Here is a 24,843-nt window from a genome sequence, read left to right as displayed (position 1 = left end):
ACTTATCAACATATATTAAAGTGAACTGGAATGTCAAAATGTAAACAAATCTAAAAAAAAAAAAAAAAAAGCTTACTCGAAATAATAACATGTCCATAGAGTACATCATCAACTTCCCCATATAGTTTATCACATAATTCCTGAGATAAAGTTTTAAAATTAATGTCAATGACTAGACATCGTATTTGAGTTTTCCTGAAACTCCATGAATGAGCATCTTATGAAATAGGAAAAAGAAACAAGAGCACTTGAGAGACATTTTCTTTGAGAGAATTTAAGAGAGAGATAAAAATATAGTCTCTTTCCAGCAACCAAACCTACCGACCATCAAGTATATCACTAATCGATACGATTGGCAAAAGGAAAAATCGCCAGCATTTAAAAACACCCGCTCACCATCTTTTTTCCTCGAAGATGGAAAACCATAACTTTCATTCTTACTCTCATCTTAAAACAATTTGATGAAAACTGGGCGGTCAAAATAAGTTGAATTAGCGATTCGTGGAGCCAAAAAGTCGCGCCGCCCAATCAAATCTTTTAAAATTTCACCACGCAATTTTTGAAAAATTTTCCACGAGCCGCTATTCGATGGAAGTTGCTTCAGAGTCATGGCAAAGGCGTTCTGGTCACAACGCATCAATACAAACGCACAGGAGAAAGAGCGCTCTTGTTCGCTCCTTTTTTTTCCCAGCGTCTCCCTTTTTCCTGAAGAGATCTAAGATGCGGGAGTATCGCTATGACGTAATCGTTACGCGTGAATAAGCGCATCTTGCTTGGTGAGCGGGCGCTTCGCAATTCAAAATCCCAATTTTAAAATTTTGACACTCAAAAATCGGATTTAACTAGTAAGAAATATAAAATGATTTAAGAGCAACTTACACGACACCCTCTCAGCAGGAACCTTCCAGCAGCCATATTGGATAGCGAGCACTTACCCACAATCCTCTTCGAGAGAATAAAACAAAAAAGATGGCGGCATGTACACAAATGTCATCAGCGTGTGTCATTTAACCGATTTTGAGTTGATTTGTTGTTTATAATTTATTGAAACAGTTTCTTTTATGTTCAGCGATTGCTATTAGTGTTTTAAAATCATCTTAAAGGCTTTTTTTGTAGCTTTGAGTAAAGGTAAGTGCTAATAGTAAACACAATATGATCAACAATAAATATTTCACAAAATTATTGATTTTTCTTCTTAAATATTTATAAAATTTCTATTTATCTAATGTGATTGAGTGAAGCTGGCTTATTGAAATGATTGTTATGATACATCATTTTAGTTTTTTGTAGTGGTTGAAGTAAGTTATTAATAAATTTACTGAATCTTAGATTTCCTAACAATTTTACCGGCGTTATGGCTTATATATATTATTACTGAATTATATCATAAAACAAACATACATATGATCTTGAGGTTGATTTGAAATTACTTGAATACTAATTGTCGTTTCATATTGAAAGCATTTAAATCTTTATTTACTATGACAGGAAGATGTGATTGAGTAGAGATGTGTAGTGTATTTATATATCATTTTAAAATTAATTACAAAAAAGGATTGAGCTACGCACTAAAATCAAATTTAATGAAAAGTTCTGTTCATTTAAGTGATTTTGAACTTGCCAACTGTTTGAATAAAATCATTATGTAAACAAATTAATAAATCATAGTTTAAGTACATTTTTATGACTGTAATAGAATTAAAAAAAACACAGACATGTGAATGCTGAAAAATATGTAATTGATTTAATTTGTACATAATTACAATTTTGCTGGCTCTCCTAGTTGGCATTAGGTACTGTTGATATAAATATAAAATAAATGACAATGTTAAAATGACAAGTGGTACTGATCATTATGACATATTTCGTAATGATGTGTGCTGTTATAATTTATTAAAAGTATGGGGAATCCTATAAATTGTACTTATTTCGATCAGTTTGTTTTTAAATAAACTCTATAAGAGAATTTTTGTATCGGTTCATGTACCAAAATATTCGTTAAGTTTTATAAATAAAAGTTACTGTTTATATAAATAAAAAAGATCTGAAAATTTGCAATACTAATTATTGTGACACACTTCGTAATGATCTATGCTTTTATAATTTGTAAAAAACTTGGGAATATAAATTGCAACTATTTTGAACAGTTGGCTCTTAAATACATTTCATAAGAAGATTTTCGTATCGATTTATAGAAGATTTTGTATCGAAATAGTTTTGCCAACTTCTGGGCAGTGGCCTGCGCTAAACTAAAAAAAAACATCGCAGAAAGGGACCATCTCGAAAGGTATAACTACCCCTGGGCAAACATCTACATGTTTGTTTGTTTTTTAAATTTGCAGGTTTAAAGTCTATTTGGCACCTTGGCGATTGTAGTTGGCCCGGCAGATCACTATACGGAAATATCTCCCCTTTCAAGTTGGTACTTTTCTGNTTTTTTTTTTTTTTTTTTTTTTTTTTTTTTTTTTAATTTTCGCAGGCTGCTGCCGGAAGTTGCCAAGACTTGAAGATTATTTTGCCAAAAAATCAGGATACAGAAATCTCTGTATTCTTTTTCTTCTCGTTAAATTTAAATTTGTTTGTTAGTATGGAATCATTAATGTGGGTAATCTCAATAATGGCAATTAGTTACATTAAGTATACCTTATACATATTAATGCAAAGAATTATCCATTAAATATTGTGCAATTAATGAAAAAAATTGATATAGCATGTAAGTGTTATATCTGTTTTGTCGAACTTGAATTTCAATAATTTCTTTTTTGTTGTTTTTAAATGTTGTTTGATTCTTCATCTATTTTTCAATCAAATTATTTGCATTATTCTGATATCAACATAAAGCACTAATTTTTTCATTTGTATCAAGCTATTCGTCGATGAATTATTCATATATTGTTTACACTTTTCCACGAGTTAGTTATACTTTTCGAAAAGTTTGTTAGATTATCAACAAACATTGCTATGTAAACAAACATTTCATTCTTTATTGAATTTTATTTGCTTGCTGAATTTTATTTGCTTATGTTATAACATGAAATATTTTTGTCTATGTTGTTGTCTTGAACTCTTAATATTTTTTAGTCGGTTAACAATGTTTGATTGATCCTATTGTTTACTTTTCTCATAGAATTATTATATTTTATAATGTTCTCTATTTTGTAAACAAACATTTACTTTTTTGCTTTTTCAATGTTTTCATATTCACGAACCCTCTACGCTTTTGCACTTGTGCTGTGTCTTCGTTGTTTTTATAGGGATGAGATTAAGATAATGGGTTTAATAACTTTTTTTTTAGGATGGATGTGCACTTTAGAACTTCAGACAGTGCATAGCTCAGATTATCATCTCTTTTTGAAGTAGAAATGTCCCAAAGTGGAATATCTTGCATTAGTTAAACAGCGCACTAGTTTTATCTCAAAATCAGTAGATAACAAAATTTATTTATTGAGCTGTTTGTATGTAATCATTAGTATCTGATAAAAATGATTATGTTAGATCATTTTATTCAAAGTAACTAAAATAGTAGTCACCGCGACTGATGATAAAAGTTTATACGACTTGTTGGTCGTGAGCTTCGATACTTTTTAGCAGCAACTACTGTTCTCGCTTTCGTATTGTTTACATTTTTTATAAGTTTCTGTCTTTTTCTTCTTAAGAATAATGTTTTCTTTCTTATTGAGCCTAACTTGCTTTTTTGAGTTTTTCATTAAGTACAGAATCAATATTTTAAGGCTGACTTGTTTTAAGCTATTTGTGTATTATCTCATCGTTGATAACATAATGATTGTGTTATACATAGAGTTTAACTCCAAACAATTAGAATTATGTTTACTAGCTACTTATGATTAATGATATTGATATGATAGCTTGGAATTTTATCTTCTGTTCTTGAGTTTGAGTTTCAATGATTTGTGGATAGCTAATGCTTCTTCTTATTCTATATGGTGTTTCTCTGTATTATTGGCAGATGGCAGCACAGTATGTGGTGTACATGGATGGGTGACTGAATGTAAACAATAACAATCTTCCTAAAACCAGTAGAAATGTAGAAAACTTCCGGTGTACCCCTTCATTTACGATGCGGTGTGGGAACAAACTTGATATTCTTTTATGTGTGGTTAAACTTACGTATAATTTTACTATTTGTAAAAGTTTTCTGTAATTTAAAAATTCTAAAAGGTAATGGGCCTTAAATAGATTTAAGAAAACTATTACAGCATAAATAAGGCGTAAGGTTTGTCATGTTTGAGTATTATCCCCTAATTGGCTGTATTTGTGTGAAATATTGCCGTTTGTTATTTTTTGGGTAGCACCATAACATGCTTCTAGAGTTGTGCTAATAAATTTGTTTTATGCTAAAATTAAATGGCTTATGCTAAAGTAAAAATGAAAGAACATGTTATATTGTAAATACCACAGTATATTAATATTGGCTTGAGCGCTTTACCAAGCTTAGTGAAAATAAATCAGAACTAGAAACACGGAGGTTTTACGATAAATATTAACCGCTAGCACCACCTATACTTAGCTTTACGCTGTCAACCATTCGTAACTTATCATCTAAAGAACTAAAATAAGTGATTAAAAGTATTTAAATATAATTATACTGCCTCAATTCTATTGTTGCATCTCATTATAAATTAAGTCTTATGAAAAGAAAAAAAAAACCCAGAAAGTTAGTCATGCAAACATGTTTACACATGCTAAACATAAGTCTTTTATTAAAAAATCTGCATGATGTGATTAATTTGCATTGAGTAGCTTGCATGTTATCTCATATTTGATATTTTATAAAAATAATTTTGCGTAACTACTTTATTCCGAGTAATCGAAATCATGCTAATAATCTAGCTACTGATGATTAATGAAACTAAGATATCAGTGTGTAATTTTTTTGTCGTTAAGTTTGAGCTCAATAATTTTCTGTTAACAAATGCTGTTTATTGTTTCTATTTACATTTTTGGTAAGTTAGTTACATTTTAGAAAGATGTTGTTGTGTTTTGTAAATATTTTCTAATTAATTGCGCTTAATTTGCTGACACAAATTTTTTATTATGAAATTAGCTTTATGAAACTTCTTTTTATTGAGAAGTTGGTGCGTTATCTCATCTTTGATATTTGGTAACAATGATTCATGGTAACCAGACTTGACCAATAAGCTACCTCTTGGTGATTGAAGAAACTACAGTATTAGCATGTTTTTTTTTTTGTTTTTTTTGTCATTGTTATTGAGCTCAAATAATTTATTGACAACAAATGCTCTTTTATTTCTGTTGTTGTTTACATTTTGGACAAGAAAATTTAAAAAAAAAAAAAACGTTTTCTTCTTTATTGAGCAAAATTAGCATTGATGATTGTTGCAAAATCAGTGCTATATAGCTCATTTATATTTTAAATAAAGTTAAACAATGTGACAAAAAATAGTATACTATCTATAGTTTCGGTTTGATAAAAAAGAACTTTCCTCAATTTCAAAAAACAAAATGACAGAAAAAAAAACACTTGAGAAATAAGTTGCAATAACTGAGAGAAGGAAACAAAAATTGCAATAAGGAGCATTTTTTCTTATTACAATTTATTTGTCACATATTTTCTTTTGTCATTTTGTATTTCCACGCTGAGGAAGGTTCTCATTAATAAAATTGACACTATACTATATGTCCATTTCTGTTCAAATATTTGTGTTTCATTAACATTGTTTATAATTATTTATACTTGGCCCAAAGTATACCCTTTCTTTTTTTTTGAATTATATTATAAAGTTAACTGAATACTCTTTCTTCATACGAGGCAAAAAAAGGCAAATGTTCACTGAATTGTTATTGTTCAACGCTACAAATATTGGTTATACTCACTTAATAGATTAAGCTAAAGTAGTTTAAATTTTTTAAATGTATTATTGTCTATTCTGTTGACTTTTTTTTTTAACTTTATAACCGTCGCTGAACAGCTGACCCAAATTTGGGTTTACGACCACTAATGTTCAACGCTGTAGACTTGTAATTTTGAACCCAATCCAGAAGACGAAGGAACTCCTGGATCAAGCATTGGGAGAAATTTGCATTCGTGGAGGACTTTTTGATGGAACTTACCTGCATTTTCATTACATAGAGAGGAAAACCACAAAACCCTCCCACGGTTAGCATGATGGGAAGGGGACTCTAACCCATGATCCGTCTACCACTGAGGATATTTTACGTCAGCACTGTGGTAGGTGTGAGCTGGGTGCGGAATTTAAATTAACCTGCCATCGCCGGGATTCAAACCTGGTTTACTGCATTGGAGGGCGAACGCTCTATCCCCTGACTTTGTGTTATTAGATTAAGTAAAATCGACTTTTTGAAATTTATTACATCAAAATCAAGACTGACCATATTCCTCGCATATATGAGTACGCTCATATGATAGTGACATTATCATAATGCCATTACATCGAGGTAAACTCATAATGGTCAAGATTTTCCGCAATCAAAAATTTTTTTTCCTGGTACTTATCCCTTTTGGTAATTTTAATTTGATTTAATTATTCAATACTTTATGTTTAAATGTTTGCAGCTACTGCGATGTAAACAAGTTTGTTTTTCCTGTGATCTTATCTAAGGATAAACAACGGATTATAGATTTCTTGAGTAAGAATTATTTGAGAAAGTAGATGAATAATCGAGGGGAGAGTGTTTGGTATGTGAGATGGCACGTGTTGAAAAGCAACACACTGCCAAGCATTTTAGAGTTACTCAATTATAATACTATGCCTACATATTTTTTGCTAAAACTCCTTTTAAATGGGTTTAACTTTACTAGCGAGCAAAGTGTGGATGGTTCGAACCATATAAGACTGCTTAGCAATCTTGGGAGGGTTGTGGAGCAGAGCTAATTAATCTTATATTAACCAACAAGCCTAGAAATAAAACCATTTATTAGGCTAATAACTGTACACATTACATTAACAGTAACATGAATATTTTACTTCTTGGGTTAATGTTTCTTACTTCATTTTCTACCTCATTTTGTGTAATTCAAACATTTTGACTAAGGGTGAATTTTTATTGTTGAAATTAAATAGGGGTGAAAAAAATTTCTTTAGGAATTATAACCTTGTGAAATATTAGTTTAATCAGTTTAGTTTCAGTAAAATTGATTTATTATTTGATTAAAAAAATCTAAGCATAACAAATAAGTTTTGTTTTAAAGTTTTCACAAATAAGTATAAGGTATAACTAAATATGGCTTTACATTAAATAATGTTTCTTCTGATTGTATCATAACTTGCTGGTGATAGTTTTGTAAAAATGTTATAAATATAATTTGCTTTTAGTGATGTCACTTTATTAATTATTTTTATATTTAAAATTGAAATTCATATAGATATTAATTTTTTCAGGGATCCCATGTGGCAACTGATACTTAGATATTAATGATTGATGCAAGAAAATATTCGGTATCAGCAGCAAATTCATGATAAAATCAGATGAAAGTTGGTGTCATGTAAATGTTTGGAATTCTCTAAGTTTAAACCACCTATTTGAATAAGATTAATTGTAGTAAATAAAATTACAGTAGAAGATCTTTATAATGTAAACTTTAACATAAGGATTTGCATTTTATGGAATTTTGTGTTGTATAGTAACTGTGTAATAACAAACAAATTAATCAATTGTGGTTTGCCAAGCTTTTTAAATTTTTACTGCTTAGCAAGTATTTAAACAAATAATGTAAAAATTGCTTGCTTAGTTAAACTGCAAATTTCATTGTTCACACCTACATAGCTAGTGTGATTTATGGTGAATTGCAGTTTATAGAATTACATTATATATATCTTCTACTCTGTGTGTTATTGCTATATTAAGGTAGTTATAAAGTTTTTATAATACTTATTTCCTAGGTTAATATGTTCTCATTTTATGCATGAGTTGCAGTTACAAATTAGCACTTAGTATAATAAAATTTCGTAAACATAAATGCTTGTGTTTTTTTTTTAGATTTACTGTCTTATTTTTATTAATATACCAATAAATCTTTATTAAAAATTTCAGCTGTTCTGCTTTTAATAATTTATCATCATTTTTAAAAGATACAATCTTTATTGTATTGCTATTATGTCAATATTCAACAGGTTTTTGTGAAATTGCATTTACATGTTTTGTTTGAATCGCAGCATGTGTGAAACCTTTTATAAAGAAATTAAGTTTCTGCTTTTTAAGAACTACAGTTTTCTACACATCTTTATGAAATTGTATAGACATATTTTGTCTTGAAATTTTAGCAAATCTTACTCTTAATTCATTTTACTGAGGTTGTGTGCAAAACTTCAGCTATGGTTAATTTGGTCTCTTCTAAGGAAAAAATTAGTCTTTCACTCTGAAAAATCAAATTTAATTTCAAGGCAGGTGAGGAAGGATATCCTTTTTCTAAAATGTGTTAAATAATATTCATAAGACAGAAGTTTTTTCTTTTTTCAAAATATATTGAATAATTCTAGAAAAATAATATGAATAACTGTTTTTCAATTTTACATATTTTATTTTTTAAAATTTTTTTATAGACTGTGTTGAGTAATATTTATAAAATTTATTTAGTATGAATTGTTAACATAAAGCCAAATACAGGTGTTGTTTGGCGTAAAATATAATTTTGAGTTCTTAGATTATTATTAGGAATATATTATACTTATTTTGTGGCAAAACCTAGAATTTACATTAAAGTTTCGTCCCTTTTAGTGTTAAACTTTTAGTTATAAACATTCTATAAACAATAATTTTTGAGACTCTCTGAACATTTAGAATAATTTTGAGTGGAAGACACAGTAATGTCATAAAAAAAAATAATTCAGTGTTTAAAAAAGTAAATGAAAAAAAATGTGTGTGATTACGTTATAAGATAGCGATTCATTATTTTATTTAATTGCTGCTTCAAATATTCATAGTTCGATTCACATTTCATCTGATTAAATACATAAAACTTGGCTAAATTTTATGACTTGTAATATTGGATGAAAACTTAATTCCTAATATCAATAAATCTTTGTAGAAAATAGGTTCTGTCCACATTTCTTTTCATAAACACATCTGTAGGGAGATATATTGGAAGTTTCCTCAGTCTTTCAGTTTTAGGACATTAGTTATTGCATAAGCTCTGTAAAGCATCCTTTAATGAAACAGTTTTTTAATTTCCTACGGCTTTAATTTTCATAGTAACGTTCATCAGGAACTAATTATACGAAATAATTTAAGTTGATATATTAAGAGCAGATGTAAATGCATATAGTTTATATTGTGGCTGATTTTCAAAATCTTATGAAAGTGAAATATGTATCTAAGGCAACTTCTTGCATATTTTATGACTCGTCATTATATGCATTTTGAAATATTTTGCCGTTTAAATGAAATCTAATATTATATTGCTTAACTCCTCCACATATTTTATTGTTTAAATGAGGTACCTTATTATTGTCTGGTGATTTGAATTTATTATTTATTTAGTAAATAATATGAAAAAAAAATAGAAGTGATATTAAAAATGTTTACAAAACAGAAAAAAAATATATGTTTGAACATATAATATGAATTTGAAATCTCTCTTGCATGTTTATAAAATTGAAAATATAATTTTTAATAAAAAAAATAAAAAAACAGCCTTATAACAATATATATATACTTATATATTTCAACACTTATATATTTCATTTATTTGGCTAGAAGAGAATTTTAATATTATTATTGATTGCTATAGCATCTATTTTCTGTTTGTGAAATTTTTGTAAAAAAGATGAAGAAAGTGATGCTTTGCTAATTCTTAATAGTTTGATTATGTCAGTTTGAAAAGGAGGAAGAAATTTTCTGATTGACATGAAAGGGGGTGAACCATCATAAAATAACTCATCTGATAAATCCTGATATCCAGGATATTTCTCTAAATTTTCCATATTTTTAAATGAATAACCTAAAACAAATTAATCAAAAAAGTTAAACTGAAAAATGCTGCTAGAATTATAATAGATAGTATTTTTTTTTCTGCATTTGTTTTTATATTCAAAGTTTAAATGAATTTCGAAAAAAAAACAAAACAAATGAAGATAAAAATGCAAATAAAAGCTAAAGCAATTTTCATCCTATTATTAAACTCAAAGTTTTATGCAAGCAATAGAAAGTACATTTATTCTTTTTAAATTGGTATTGTTTTACAAAATTCTGATCTAAATCTAATGCTAAAATTCAATTAAAATGCTATAAGTTCCAGTCGAGAGTGTCTTGGTTCTTTGTTAATATAGAAAAGAAAATAAGTTTTTTCAATTGCTTTAACAGCATTTTTAAAATTGTATTACAAAAAACTTTAATTTAAGATATACAAATGTATTGATTTAATGTGATGATTTAATTTAAGATATACAAATGTCAACAGGTCTACCTGACTTATAAATTTCCAATTCTTAGATTATTATTTTTCCTATCTTTAAGAAAGTAACATAATATAAGTTTNCAGCATTTTTAAAATTGTATTACAAAAAACTTTAATTTAAGATATACAAATGTATATATGTCAACAGGTCTACGTGACTTATAAATTTCCAATTCTTAGATTATTATTTTTCCTATCTTTAAGAAAGTAACATAATATAAGTTTTTTTGTTTCTTTTAAAATTAATTACTCTCATTACTTCATTAAAAAATAAGTTTAAAATTTCTATGATCTGTATCATCCACTTCTTCCAAACATTTTGTTTTCACCTAATCCCACAGTAACGCCATCTATTAGATTTATGAAGTACCAATTTCCCTTTCGATGTCATTAATGACATTTGGTCCTGCATTTTATGAGTTTAATTTCTTTTATGTTTGATTAGAATTTCCATAGCCTTATTTTCTAAAATTAAATCAAAAGCTGTTGAGAAACAAGCCTTCACCCTTTGTTATGAAATAATTAAAAAAATTATTTTATTATACATTTCAAAATTTAACTCAAGAATGTATCATAATTTTAACTAAATTAAATGTGCGGTAAATAATAATAAAAAAAATTTTGTCTTTCAGAATTTTTTTTAAAACTAAATTTGAAAACGTTTATTCACATAATTTTATATTTATATAAACGATTAAATTAATATTTTTAGACAATTATTTTTAATGATTAGCTTTTTTTTTCTTTCTTTTTTCTTTTCAATCCTGTGAAAATAACAAACATAAAATAATTAATCTTGGGATTTCTGTTATTAAGCCTATAGTAATAAATAAATCTGTATTAGGAAATATTGAGACCGATAAAAAAATCCAGACGCATTAAGCACAAAACTGTTGGAATCCTTACCATATATAATTTTGAATGGAATAACCTTTTGTTGAGAACAAAATGTTTTTTTAATGATTTATAATATAACGTATGATATTAGGATGCAATTAAAAAATTTAAGCATAAACGTATTTGAATGTTTGTTAATTTGGAAGTCTAGTCGACTACAATTTAAAAAAAAATATATCAAGAATTTGAAACGACGTTAAAAATTTTAAGCTCTTGCCTCGGTGTATGATATTTCAGTTTTGTTTAAATTGACTACCCTCAATAAAGCATAATCTTCGTCATTGTTCGTTCTAAATTTTTCATGTCATTGACTCCGTAATAAATATATAATGATTACTTCTTATAAACTATTCTAGTAAGTTAATTTATTGCTTCACGACTAAATAGTTCATAAAACTTAAACAAAATTTTATAGGTTTGCACATATGTGTCTGAAGGGGTTCTTTAGAATAAAATTTGCAATATGCACACTACACTCAAATCCCACTAAAATAGTAATAAAAAACATGTGTTTATACTATTTATTTATGGCATAACACCTTTATCTTAATGGCATGCAAATTATTGCTTAAATTATTGCTGCTGTCCCCTACAGAAGTGTTAGCATCTTTGATTCCCTAACACATGAATTTAATGCAGTGGAAAATGGCAGTAAAAGTTGTTGGTTTATACATTTATCTTATTTGATGAGGGCGATTCTGTGTTCACAACTCATTTGAAGAGGCAGTTTTATTTAAAACAATGTTATGAAAGAAAAATTTATTTAAATTACATTTCGTTACTTAATTTCGAGGAATTGACATAAAACTTGAATTTATTTAGAGTCCATTTTTAAAAATTTATGTAAATGCTCTTAATTGAACTAAAACTAGAATACCAACTGTTATATAGGAAATATATCCCCCTTTTTAAGTGTGAATGTTTATGCATTGTTTTAACACAGAGTTTATTATTTTCATTATAAGCTACGCATGCAATTTTAATATTGCAATTTTTCTAAAAGTAACTCAATTGTAAGATATTTTGAAATGAAGTTCTTAGATTTTTTAAAATCATAAATGCTAACTTGCTCATCAGTGAACGCTTTTTCTCATTATTTAGAAAAGTTGAAAAATATTGCTCCCATTACATATTTCTGAATTGATGCTATTGTCTTAATTATAACAAAATTTGTAGATTCAAGTAAAATAATAGTTTCATTTAAAATATATATACGTATATATATCTCATCCCACAAATAATTTTCATTATTTGAAGAAAAAAAAATTAATTTTAATGAATTTAACAGCATGATTATATTAACTTATTCGAATAAGTTATTCTATTTTCTATAGTTATTCTGTAGAAAAAGTTATTATATATTGTTGTCTTGATAAGTTTGCAATCTTAATAAATACCAAATGCAACTATTTGGAAGTTATTAACATTATGTTTTTTATAGTATTGTAACGAAAGTGAGTAATGCATTCAATTATAAATTTTAGGAAATTTTCGAAGCGCACTTGATTTAGATCTAGTGTGTCGCTACAGGAAGGAAAAAAAGAGAAAGAAAGATCTATTGACCCGAAGTGCAGTGCTCGCATAAATTCTAGTATAGGAAAAAATAGCATTCTTCGAAAAATTAAATTCCTAATTTATTTTAATTAATTGTTTAAAATAATCGATGAGAATTTCCCTTCGAGCTATGTAATTATTTAAGTATATCGTGATTTTTGAAAATAATAAATATTGTAACTTGAAAGGTTTAAGTTTTTTATTTACATGTTTTTTTCCCCAGGAATATTGAATACTATATCTAATTAACTAATGTACTTTTGGACTTAAACCCTTGAATTTATTACTAATTTTTTTACCATTTTTTGAAAACTACTGCGTTCAAATCAGAATCAATACTTAAATAAAAACTAAGTGCTTTCTTTATCATTGCTATTTTATCTATGGTGCTTTTCCAACATTTATCCAGGCGCACTATCTTAGTCTAATTCTAAACATATATTTTTCACTAGCTTTATCCAGATATGATTGAAAACGAACTTTCTCAAACCAATCTATATTCCATTGTCTTCGCTTCATAAATCAAATTGAGCTTTAACGATGATCATTTGTAGTTTTGTACACATTACTCTGACTATAAAAATATCTTACAATAATATCATTAATTGTAATTTCCTTTCTCCCTCTGATAATCCCGCTTCCTTTTCAATTTAAGTACATGACAAATACTTTTCGCCCGGCTCGCTATCAGCACAAGTTGCAATGGGGACCAATCACAGCAAAGGAGGCGATAGCCGTTTTAGTTTTTAAGTGAAAAATAAAATAATCGCTGGCATACGCCCTCAGTACAAACCTTTTGACAGCTAAATTGCCCTCCGCCATGCGTCGTCCAAGGATGGTAAAGCAGCAACTCCCTATATACAGCAAGCACAGCACGCTTCGTCGAAATTCTGATGGATAACTTCAAGAATTCGTTACGCCCGGTCGACCGACACACCGTTTACCCAGATGAACGGTAATTTCCACTATCTACATATGGACATATATATTTATACACCCCCACACATGCATGTGTATGTACTCACACATAAACACACGCGGGCGATTGGTGTCGTATCCAGTTGAATCTTTTCTGCCGCAGTGCACAAGTTATTAAAACAATACGTGGTCCTGTCTCGCCACGACCGTCATTTCGTGAATTATCCGAGAAAACAGATTTATATCTATGCTCCAGCCTGAAGCACTGAATATGCTTTTCTCGTTTCAGACCACCCCCACCAACTTTTATTTCCTAGAAAGGGATCTTGACAGGGAAAATTTTCTCATTACGGACACGTCCCTCCCCTTAAGTTTATGTTCTTCCCTCCACCCCATTTGCAAAAGGAATGAATTTGGGGTTTTGGGAAGTATAAATGGGGGGATGGAGTGACCGCCGAGTTTTACCTATTAATAGATAAAGGAGATGGGGGGGAGGAAGGAGAAGGTTACACTCTTCAAAGTTTTGATAATTAAAAATTCATGCCCGTTATAATTCGGGGTCTGTCGACCGGGGAAGTCGCAATGCGCTCGACGGAGTGTGAAATCGATATTCTGTTAAAATCGGGGGGTCGTTCATCATTCCTTTGCTGGAAAACAATGGAGCGATGGATATCGTACAGTCTTATCTTGGATGAAGCACCCCCACCTCCCCTTATCCCTTCGGCGATTTCAATGTGGCATTTTATTCTTAAAATTCGCATCGTGTTGTCTTCAAATAAAATACTGATGTTTTAAGAATGGCAGTAAATAATCTCCCAGGAATTTTTTCATGGTAATGTGTGTCATGTATTGAAAAATGGATAATTAAGCTGCTTCGATTTGAATTGATTTTATTCGAATCGAAGAATTTGAAGCGATGGCAAAATGATGATTCGAATAACCGATTCAGTATTCAGCTTTTATTCAGACAAAACCGTTCTAAATGATTCGAAACAAAGTATCATCTAGTAATAATTCTAAACACCGTTATTTATTCAAATCTACTGGTTTGAATCAATGATTTTGATCAGAATTTTTAATAAACTGATCCGAATCTGATTAATGGATTAATTCGCATCAATGATTTGAATCATAGCATACCTTAAGACGGGAGAAACTTTTTGTCTCAAATTCTCTTTACTGCCGTTACTAATTTAAGTATATAAAAGGTGATTTCAGACATACTAGAATAAGTCATGAAGTTTCCGATACTGAAAAGAAATTCTTAAAATATTTAAATAAGAAGCAACTTAGGATTACGCAGTAAAAAAGTTCTCTTCCAGTAATTTGTTTGCATTTTGATATTTTTAATTTTTTCTTTCTTTCTCAGCAATTGAGACTTCATAACTTACTGTATGTTTGCCCCTTGTATGTTCGCCAAGGTTTGCCTTGCCCTAACTCACTTTTTCTTTCTTTTAAATTAGTAATGGAGTTGAAAGTGAATTTGCAACGGTCTGGCGTTCTCTAACTGAATTGAATAATTGCTTTTAGAATCAATTTATTCAGTGCTGATATATTTTTTTTTTATCTATACAAGCATATTTTTTTTCAAGCAGTTAGCATATTATGAAGCTGTTAACATATTTTTTCAAACTGTTAGCATATTGTGAAGCTTTTAACATATTTTTTTTCAAACTATTATCATATTGTAGCTTTAAACGAAAGCTTTTACGAAAATAGACGTAGCATTTGATTATGTTCTTTTTAACTTTTCTTGTGGGCATCCTTTTTTCAAACAATAAACTAATAAACCCATTAAAATTGGTAATGTAATGTCGTCCACTCTGTTAAATTAGTTTTTTTAAAATTTAAAAAAAATTATTTTTTTTAAATAAAGACTTTAAAAGTTAACAGTTCTTTTTACAAGATACCAGCGGGTGCTGTAAGTTTATAACAGTGGTTTTTATTTTATTTTATAACCGTTGTTGGACAACAGACCCAATTCTGTGTTCACGACTGTCAATGTTCAACTCCATAACCTTGTAATTTTGAACCCAATCCGGAAGACAAGGGAAATCTTGGATCAAGCATTGGAGCAATTTAGTCTTCGTGGAAGATTTTTTTGTTGGAACTAGTTTGCATTTGTATTACATGGAGAGGATAAATCACGAAAACATCTCACGGTTAATCCAACTGTAAGGGAATTTTAATCCATGATCCGTCTACCACTGAAAATATTTTAGGTATTGTCGGTGTGAGGCGGAAGTAGAATTCCTATCAAACAGCCAACGCTGAGATTCAAACCTGGGGTACCTAATTGGAAGGCGATTACTCTATCTCCTGAGCTACCGTGGCTTATAATAGTGGTTGTAAATTAATGTAGGAATTTATAGGCTTAAAATTCTAAATACGAAGATATCGCCTGAATACCTAGTTAGTTACTCCCAAAGTTCGTGACTTTGCTCATTGTTATTGTAAAGTAAGTAAGGAAAAGTAAGTACGCAATTCTCCGTTTGGTTGTTTTAATTTGGGTTGAAAACAGGAATGGTGCATATTTTGCTGGTTTTATTTTTGTAAACATGCATCTCGAGCTGTGTCCATTTTTGCAAATATACCTTTCGAGCTATGTCGAGATTTAAAAACTCCGTTACGATATTTTCTATTTCTGCATTTTACGTGCAGTTTAGCTAGACATAAGTTGTTATTTTTTTCCCTTTAAATATCTAAATTTATAAATCTAAAATTTTTTTTTTGCAAAAATGTTTGTAAAGTTAATTTAACCTTTTTTTATAACTATTTGGTCCATTTCAGAACTGTCCAATAAAAAAAAAAAAAAAAAAANAAAAAAAAAAAAAAAAAAAAAAAAAAAAAAAAAAAAAAAAAAAAAAACGTTGAGGATAAGCAGTAGAAAAGTAAGTCCAGCTTTCGTAGTATCTAAATAATATAATAAAAATTCTATTGAAGTAATTTCTTTAGCCTTTTTAACCCTCTTCTATATAAAGTATTTGTTTTTGTTGTTAGTAACGGAGGTTTCATAAAAATAATTATTTATGTAATTTTTGAAATATTTTTTTATTAGTAAAAGCTAACACAGCTGTTATTAGTAAAAGCTAACTACGACAAAAAATTAATTTTTTTTATTCAATATTAGTTAAGTCTAAAAACGAAAGAAAAAAAACTCATTAGCGATAAAAGTAATATTAATTTAGATGTCAATAAAAAATTTTGAAAGATTTTTTATTTACATCCAATTTTAGCTGGTTAAAAAAGAATTTATAGCTAAAAATACCTCTAAAGTTAATATTTACTTAAAAAATTGACATAAACTAATTTTTTTCTAAAGACTGAAAAATCTATTACCGAGCTTAGATTATTGTTTTTTAGATAAAGTCGCTATTTATTTTTCGTTAAATAAATACTCTGTTTTGTACTTAATTCCTAACCATTATGGTTTTTAAATACTTTTTCCAATATTTTCATACATTTGTAATTTAGGACGATATTTAATTATACATTTAGAATGACTATTAAATTTAGATTAAATCTGTGCTTTTTTTGTAATATTGGATCTTAGATAAAGTTATGTCTAGAAATTTTTGTCATAATTTTAGAATTTAAATTTTTTTTTGTACAAATGCAGTAAAAATTAGACACTTCGATTTTTTTCTACCATTAATTCTAATTTAGAACTTTTCTACTCTTATTTCTAATACATAAACATCAATTGTTAATTTTAGTAACACTGTGCAACTTTGATTATTAAATGAAACTTCTGTCTCAATTTTAGAAACAAACTGTTATAAGGGCTAATATCACTTTTTTTCGAAATTTTTTGTATTACAAAATACATTAAAAATTATGATTAAATCCTTTTACATATGTTTATTTTAATACTAGTTCATATCATAATAAACTATTAATAACATTAAAAATTTTGAAAATGTGCTTATTAAATCTAGACCAGACTCCACAGACTGTATTAAATCTTGAAAATATGATTTATTTCTGTTCAAATTGCGTTCAAGCTCAGTTTTGAACACTTAATTTGTTTGAGTGATCAAAATTTGAATTTACTGTAAATTGCTTTTGACGATAACATAACGTTAAATTCTGCTTGCAGTGGCTAGGAAACGATTAAAACTTACATTGTCTTCCATCAAAAAACTCTAATTAAAATTTGAGCTTAGCTAATCAGACATTGGTCAAAATTTCTACTGACGACAATCCAACTTCGGCGATAAATCCTGCTTGTAATGGTCACGATATAATCAAAATTAATGTCTTCATATGCACAATTTCAATGGAAATTTGAGAACTCGAGTTAACCAAAAAGAATTTCAAAATTTCGATTGTAATATTTCACTTTCAGAAACACGAAAATGACTTAACCCTTTGACGCTGATGAGACACCTGTGTCAGTTTTAGATTTTTTTTCTGGTGCTCTAGTTACAGATTAATTAGAGTTATATTTTATATGTCGTTAAAAAAAAAAAACTTTAGATCACGTGTTCAATCTAGAAAATTAGATTAAACTGTTTTTTATAATTACAAATTATAAAAAAACAGTTTAATAGTGATTAATAAAATCAGCCTTTTTCAAAATGAGATTTTTCCTTTACTATGTTGATTTTCGCTTCGAATTATGCAAAAAGACGCAGCTCACATTGTTCTTTCTATTCAACGTTTTCATAATTAATTCAACCCCAATCTATTTCGGCGTATAGTCAGTCCGTAGCGTATGAAAACGCCATTCGTTTTACATAATTCAAAATATCATGATTTTTGACAATTGTCAAAAACAATGCCGAAAGTTTTTTTTTTTTTTTTTGACATAACGGTTAAAACAAGATAAAACCGCCGATTGTCAAAATCTTTCCAACCCTGCCTAATTATGTTATTTTTTTAAAGTGCTTAAAAATATTTTTTGAGTGCTTGAAAAATGCTTAAAAGGTGCTTATTTTTTGTTGAATTATTTGGCTACGCACCCTGTTTATGTTTCAATGTGTGTCGAAAATATATTTCCCGTGGCTTTACGATGCAAATTTAGAATCTTCTTTAAAAGGAATGGTAGACCATTAACTGGTTAAAACCTTTATGGTTTAGCACATAGAAATTCCGATTTAGATTTTTTCTTTTTAAAAAAAATAATAAAAATATGAGGGAGAAAAACTGGTACTAACGTAGGGATTCCAGGCAGCGCTTTTTTTTTATGATAATTTGAAAAGCTGTGTTCAATAACCCTTCGGTGACGATGAAAAGTCTTCAGATTAAAAGAAACATTTGTAGGGCTTCTAATTTCAATTTTTTTTTGCCTTTAAATAACTCTTTATCTCGTTTTACAATTCATTGTAAGTCTTCGTGTGTCATTTTTATATCATTTCAAATCACCGTAGTCGTTGTTCTTAGAATAATTTTTTTACTAACTTTAACACTTTTTTTTTATTTGTTACTTAAATCAGGATTTCAAAACGAGATAGTCGTAATTACATTCTCGCTGTTTTGATCAGGAGACCCTCATCTATTTCAGCCTCGACTGAGGCATCAATTTTAACATTCAAATCAATTTTAATATATTTAAAGCCAAGGAAAATTTAAAAAAAAAATACATAGTTTAAGTGCCTTAGGCCTTAAGGCAATGTAATGATTACAAACTGTATATATAATCTTGCCGTGAAGAATGATCTGGGCTTTATAACAGACAAATAACTTAAATATTTTAAAAGTTATTAAACTTTTTTAAAAAATGCCAAGTTGGCGACATTTTTCTACCTAAATTATCAAAATCATTGCCTTTTCCTCCAGTTTTTGCAAATTTTTATGAACTCAGGCAATGCAGCCTTAGAGTAAGTTTTTAAATATTAAAAATTGGACCACAAACGCATTTCATTTTCACACAACTGGGGCTTTCTCCTTATTGACGTTTTGCGAAATTTTCGAAATAAGCGTGCACTGAGCTGGCTAAACTTGACCCAACAGTCCTAAGTAACAGTTTCAAACTCACTGCAGTTATAAAAATAGCATATTATTCACAAAAAAGACATTATTTCATATGAAGATGGATCCTTTGAAAAACAGGCTTTAAGATGAAAAACAATTTATAAACTATTGATTACGTAAAAGGGTTATTAAATCAACAAATGAATTAAATAAAGACCTTATCATGAGCTAGTGCTAAGCCATTGATTAAATAACAAATTTTGGTATTTTACTGGGTATTCAACACAATAAAACCTATCCAATTTGTGTTAAATAATAGTAAATAAAAAAAAATCAAAACGATTATGATTTAATAAGGATTTTCGAATTACTTTGGTGACCCTTGATCGGAATCATGCTCCAAACTTTTGCACACCTGTTTTCGGTTAATATTACACTAGACAAGAATTTGGAAAGTATTCATAACGAAATTAACAATAGGTTTTGCACTATAAATTTAGAATATATGATAATCATCTACTGCAGAGAAGTCTAAGAATTTTAAAAACTAAATAAATGTTCTTACTCATATTGTTGTCATTGGCTAATTGAATAATATGGCTCTCTTGAAAATGCCGTTGTCATTTTGTGATGCGTCAGGATAATTGGAAAAGTTTCCAACCTGACAGTTTTTAAACTTAATGCTATGAATGCTGATACCTTTATGCTGATTAAAATATATCAATCATTGCTTAGTTAGCTGTATTTCATATATATATATCCGTAATCAGTTGTAGCGTAATCAGTTGCATCTGCAATGCAATCAGGTTCAGAGTGTATATATTTTAAATACTCTAATAAAGTTTGTTCTTGTAATTCTCATGTAATTTTAAGCCAACAAATGCTCTTGCGGGTGGTTTGAAACAAAAAAATGGCCACAGTTTCAACGTAGGTACAAAAAATTAAAAAGGGTTCACTATTTTGGCAAGTATTTATATGCAAATAATTGACGTGATTGGCGAATTACATTCGGGGTCACTAAGTTATCTTGTTTAAGTATATATCTAGTTCTGCTTTTGTGCAATCGTATAAGAAACTACAGCATCAATAAATAAATAAACTTCTTTCTTAGAGTTTTTCTTCGATTTATGTTACCTCTTGCCTTTTTCGCTTACAGTTTTTCTTAATATAAATCAATAAAAGAACTGTTAAGAGTTTATTTGCATTAGCCAATCATTTATATAGAGCTTTACTTTAAAAACAAATTAAAACTTTTATACAACTAAAAAAACTGTTTGATTATTTATTTTACGTAAAAACAACCTAATTAAAGACTTCAAATTTTAAAACCTCTTTTTTTTTATTGAAACCCAAATCCTTCCGAACTTCCGATAAATTGAATTACAGTACTTTGATTTGAACTAATTTACATCTTGAAAAAAAAAGTGCATAAATTAAAAACAATCAGCTATCTAGTTAAATTATTTCTATTTTAACCGAAAATATTTACATTTGTAACTGAAAAAAATAAATTGTCAGCATTAAAAAAAACTTTAAAGCGGAAATTTTAAACTAATTATTCATTTTTTCACTTCAATAGGTAAATATTTAAATACGTAATTAATATTCAATTAAAGAGTCCAGCATGAAGAACTAATGGAAATAAATTCTAATTACTAGTAAATGCGATGCGCTGAAAATGACAATGCATGAAAAATAAATCATTGGACTTCGGAAGAAAAAAAAGGCCAGCTCAAACAAAATTACCTTTAAAGTTGTGAAATAAAACAATGATTAATTAATTATTTTTAAAGGAAATGATGCGTTCCTTTTATATCGCGAGCATTTTTTTTCCACCGACCATTTCGTTGAAAAATGATGATTTTGATTATTTGAAGACAAGTTTTTTGTAATCCTATTAAATGTACTTTAAATTTGGTGATATATTTACACGAATAAAAAAGTGTTTAATTCGCTAGAATACAATTGATAAAAATTTAATTTGAAAATTGAATTATTGTTTTGAAATGAGGTTTATTTTGTATCGGGATTCATTTATTTTACATTGTAATTGTCACTCTTTTTATAGAATTTTTTATTTATTTATTTTTAAATTAGGTATAAGAGATGAGTTAATAAATATATTAATTCATTTTTCAATCTCCGATTCATTATTTTTTTTCTTTTCTTAAATACTGGTTGGTTATTTTGTTTTTGATGTGGTTGAATTGTGTTAATTTTCATGTTTTATACGTCTTTATATTATTTGATGTAGTGCTATTATATTTGTTTAAGATAGATCTTTTTTAAAGATTTACTTATAATTTGTGAACTGGGATATCTAAGCGTAGCCTGTTTAATTAGCAATGAGGTAATAGTGTAGTGTATAAATAGTGTAGAATATTTATTTACTAGTAGCAATGAATAAATAGTGTAGAATATTTATTTACTAATGATTGGCAAATAATTTATTGAATACATGTTTACGACACATTATTCATAATGTAATTGTTAGCCTTATTAGTTGATATATTCGAAACTAAGCTGGCTAATTTATTCTTATAATTCTGACTTCACAGCAAAGGAATTATGACATAACATTTAGTTTATACTAACTCGAACTCCTGATCTTTCAATTAGAAAAAAAAAGGTGCGAAATAATATCATTCGTCTATTTTTTTACTTTCGAAAAATCAGCAAATCATTATGGATATGCATATGATGACCACAATTCTCTAGGTTTGAGTCGCGGTGACTCAGGGGATACAGCGTTCGTCTCTAAGTGGGGTTACCTGGTTCGAATCCCAGCTGTGGCTGGTTAATACGAATTTTGTTCCCGACTAGCAACGACCACAGAGCTGACATAAATTATACTCAATGGTAGATGGATAATGTGTTAGAATCCCTTTGCCGTAGAAGGTTTTCGTGATTTTCCTCTTCATGTAAAGCATATGTGGGTTAGTTCTATCGAAAAGTCTTCCACGAAGAGTTTGTCTGAATGCTTGATCCAAGAGTTCCCTTGTCTTTTGAGGTGGGTCGACTGTTCAACGCCTGTTATAAAATAAAATAAAATTCTCTTGGATTTTCTTGACTAAAGTTCTTTATTAAAATTTTCGGTTCCGCAAAGAGTAAAAATTCTCACATCATTTGAAGCAAATTCTGACACAAAATTTAGTTTATACCAAAAGTCAATTTATATCGGAGTTATTTAACTTAATTCACTCAGAGAGAAAGGTCAGATAATATAATTTTCTATTGAGTTGATAATTATGCTCATAAAAAGTTTGCATAATATCAAAGAAATTTTGACTCAAAACTTCATTTATTCAATTGGGACTCAAGATCATCCCCTCAGAGAAAAAGATCAGATGATATAAAATTAGCAGCTAAGCTTGTGATGCGTTTAGAACTTTTATACTTTAGAGAAAAAATAATTAAATCACTAATTTTAATCACAAATTAAAAATCCCATTTTTTAAGGGTTGAGTCCCTTTATTGGTTCCCCCCTTTGTGTCCCTTAATTGATTCCCTATACACTTCTTTCGGAACACCTGTAACTGATCGCTTGTTTCATTCGCTGAAGTGTGATTTATTGTAGCAACTTTTAAAAGCCTGAATTCAAATAAATAAATAAAAATTTAGAAAATTCATTTCGTTTCTGATTAAAATTTTTTGCTATTATTCTCGATATCGTTTTAAATCTTTTAATCCATGTTTTAAATTTAATATATATATATATATATAATACATTTGTAATATATTAATATTTATTTGTAATATTCACAGTTCATCATTAAGTAGTGATTTTATAAAGTTTCTGCCTGATTCTAATTTTCAACAGTCATCTTCATTTTATTTATTGCACTAAAAAAAAAAAGTACACGTATTAATAATTTACGAAACTTAAGTTTATGAAAGTTATAGAATAAGGCTAACCAGCGTGAATTGAGTACAAACAATGCCACATTATCTCTCGTTTTACGTTGTTTAGCTATATTCATATATTGCAATAAGTTAATCATTTCTTTGGACAAATGTTATTGAATTTTCATGACGAATTGAATGAATTTATTGTATGAATATTCACAAGAAACTGAAACGGTAAGATTTACTTATCAAAAAACTTCATTTGCCTTGAAAATATGCAGTTGGAAATAAAAGTTGGTATGTTTCAAGTGCCCAAAAATAAGTGCCCATTTTCAAGACATGCAGACATGCCAGTCGTAAATAAATGTGATAAATTATTTTTCATTCTCCGTGGCATATCTTGGGGGCATCTCTTGAGAACAAACGCCTATTTTTTAGCCTTTGAAATATGTCGATTTTTATTTTTTTATCTTTGATATATATATATAAAGTTCAAAATGTAGAGAAAACATGGAAAAATTACAGTAAATAAAACTTATTAACTTTCTTCTTTTTTCTTTTTTCTCCTTTTTGTATTTATTTATTGTGATATATATATATATATATATNCTAAAGTTTTATATATATATTGTATCGGAAGTAAAAATCGACATATTTCAAACGCTAAAAAATATCAAAAATAAACGCAAAATTAGTTACCATTATTTATAATAATTTACATCATTTATAGTAATTCACATCATTAACATCAATCTAATGTTTTTTTTTTCGTCCAGTGGTATACTATCTTTACAAAGTGATGTGATACTTAGGAATAAATGCAAATACTTACGGTATAGATTGTCTTCAGATTGAGGCTTTGTTTTTAAACCCCCCTAGGGGGTCCCAGGTGAATCGTTTGCAAAGATTTGATTGGACTCAGCCTAATGGCTTGTCTCGAGAGTGGCGTGGCGCCGTCGCCGCACCTGCAAATCAAAATACAAATTATTATTTTTATAACTATTAAGTATAATCACATTTCTATTGTTACATTGAAAAAAAAAAGAACTTAAAATAATGTGTTTTTTATTTCGTGAAATCGTTTAATTTGTTCTACATTTTCATTTTATTCTTGTTCTTAACCTTCAAACAATTTTGGTTTCAGCGATCTCAAAATTATAATAATTAATTAACGGTTTGTTTGGAAATATTTAATTTAAAAAACTAAATCTGATTTTTAGTTTTCATTAGAATTTCAAAAGTTAAAATAAGCTTAGTGGCTTTAAAAGGAAAATACATTGTTAAATCCTTATTTTTGTAATACGATGCATTGTTAA

The 24,843-nt window shown here is 28.3% G+C and overlaps 1 protein-coding gene and 1 long non-coding RNA gene across 4 annotated transcripts in view; one reads left to right on the top strand and one right to left on the bottom strand.

Annotated features, from left to right (window-relative positions):
* LOC107451638 (uncharacterized) overlaps positions 1 to 24,843 on the bottom strand; it is a 152,322-nt gene that overhangs the window by 28,534 nt on the left and 98,945 nt on the right. The window contains exon 2 of one of the 3 annotated variants that reach the window (XM_016067795.4): positions 24,360 to 24,492. The gene's annotated coding sequence lies outside the window, so the exon portion shown is untranslated. Of the gene's footprint in view, positions 1 to 76; positions 409 to 879; positions 1,012 to 24,359; positions 24,493 to 24,843 lie in introns of those variants that run through there. The other 2 variants (XM_043045712.2, XM_043045708.2) reach the window with 2 other exon arrangements.
* On the top strand, positions 989 to 7,960 carry LOC122270016 (uncharacterized). Its single transcript, XR_006225541.2, has 2 exons — positions 989 to 1,128; positions 7,383 to 7,960. It is a non-coding gene; the product is annotated as an uncharacterized lncRNA (long non-coding RNA).

This window comes from Parasteatoda tepidariorum, chromosome 7, assembly GCF_043381705.1.
Source record: "Parasteatoda tepidariorum isolate YZ-2023 chromosome 7, CAS_Ptep_4.0, whole genome shotgun sequence".
In the NCBI taxonomy this organism is placed as follows: Eukaryota; Metazoa; Arthropoda; class Arachnida; order Araneae; family Theridiidae; genus Parasteatoda; species Parasteatoda tepidariorum.
Note: the sequence above shows the minus strand (reverse complement) of the source record. Positions and strands in the feature narration are given on the sequence as shown.